We start from the raw sequence: 1,839 nt of genomic DNA, 5'->3' as shown, positions 1-1,839 counted from the left end.
AATTCAAAAAGAGTCATGTACCAAAATGTTCATTGCAGCTCTATTTACAATAGCCTGGAGATGGAAACAACCTAAGTGTCCATCATCGGATGAATGGATAAAGAAGATGTGGCACATATATACAATGGAATATTACTCAGCCATAAAAGGAAACGAAATTGAGCTATCTGTAATGAGGTGGATAGACCTAGAGTCTGTCATACAGACTGAAGTAAGTCAGAAAGAGAAAGACAAATACCGTATGCTAACACATATATATGGAATTTAAGAAAAAAAATGTCATGAAGAACCTATGGGTAAGACAGGAATAAAGACACAGACCTACTAGAGAATGGACTTGAGGATATGGGGAGGGGGAAGGGTAAACTGTGACAAAACGAGAGGCATGGACATATATACACTATCAATCGTAAGGTAGATAGCTAGTGGGAAGCAGGCGCATAGCACAGGGAGATCAGCTTGGTGCTTTGTGACTGCCTGGAGGGGTGGGATAGGGAGGGTGGGAGGGAGGGAGACGCAAGAGGGAAGAGGTATGGGAACAAATGTATATGTATAACTGATTCACTTTGTTATAAAGCAGAAACTAACACACCATTGCAAAGCAATTATACTCTAATAAAGATGCAAAAAAAAGGAACATACAGTGGAGAAAAGACAACCTCTTCAATAAGTGGTGCTGGGAAAACTGGACAGGTACATGTAGAGGTATGAAATTAGAACACTCCCTAACACCATACACAAAAATAAACTCAGAATGGATTAAAGACCTAAATGTAAGGCCAGACACTATTAAACTCTTAGAGGAAAACATAGGCAGAACACTCTATGACATAAATCACAACAAGATCCTTTTTGACCCACCTCCTAGAGAAATGTAAATAAAAACAAAAATAAACAAATGGGACCTAATGAAACTTCAAAGCTTTGGAACAGCAAAGGAAACCACAAACAAGGTGAAAAGACAACCCTCAGAATGGGAGAAAATATTTGCAAATGAAGCAACTGAGAAAGGATTAATCTCCAAAATGTACAAGCAGCTCATGCAGCTGAATATCAAAAAAACAAACAACCCAATCCAGAAATGGGCAGAAGATCTAAATAGACATTTCTCCAAAGATGATATACAGATTGGCAACAAACACATGAAAGAATGCTCAACGTCATAAATCATTAGAGAAATGCAAATCAAAACTACAATGAGATATCATCTCACATCGGTAAGAATGGCCATCATCAAAAAATCTAGAAACAATAAATGCTGGAGAGGGTGTGGAGAAAAGGGAACACTCTTGCACTGTTGGTAGGAATGTAAATTGATACAGTCACTATGGAAAACAGTATGGAGGTTCCTTAAAAAACTACAAATAGAACGACCATACGACCCAGCAATCCGACTACTGGTCATATACCCTGAGAAAACCATAATTCAAAAAGAGTCATGTACCAAAATGTTCATTGCAGCCCTATTTACAATAGCCAGGATATGGAAGCGACCTAAGTGTCCATCAACAGATGAATGGATAAAGAAGATGTGGCACATATATACAATGCAATATTACTCAGCCATAAAAAGAAACGAAATTGAATTATTTGTAGTGAGGTGGATGTACCTAGAGTCTGTCATACAGCATGAAGTAAGTCAGAAAGAGAAAAACAAATACTGTATGCTAAAACATATATATGGAATCTAAGGAAAAAAAATTTAAAAAGGTCATGAAGAACCTATGGGTAAGACGGGAATAAAGACACAGACCTACTAGAGCATGGACTTGAGGATATGGGGAGGGGGAACGGTAAGCTGTGACAAAGTGAGAGAGTGGCATGGACATATATACACTA

At 38.0% G+C, this 1,839-nt stretch overlaps 1 protein-coding gene across 4 annotated transcripts in view; it reads right to left on the bottom strand.

Moving 5' to 3' along the window:
- TBC1D8B (TBC1 domain family member 8B) overlaps positions 1-1,839 on the bottom strand; it is an 86,491-nt gene that overhangs the window by 46,851 nt on the left and 37,801 nt on the right. The window lies entirely within an intron of this gene.

This window comes from Monodon monoceros, unplaced genomic scaffold (genome assembly GCF_005190385.1).
Source record: "Monodon monoceros isolate NGI ecotype Baffin Bay Population unplaced genomic scaffold, NGI_Narwhal_1 Super_Scaffold_22, whole genome shotgun sequence".
In the NCBI taxonomy this organism is placed as follows: Eukaryota; Metazoa; Chordata; class Mammalia; order Artiodactyla; family Monodontidae; genus Monodon; species Monodon monoceros.
Note: the sequence above shows the minus strand (reverse complement) of the source record. Positions and strands in the feature narration are given on the sequence as shown.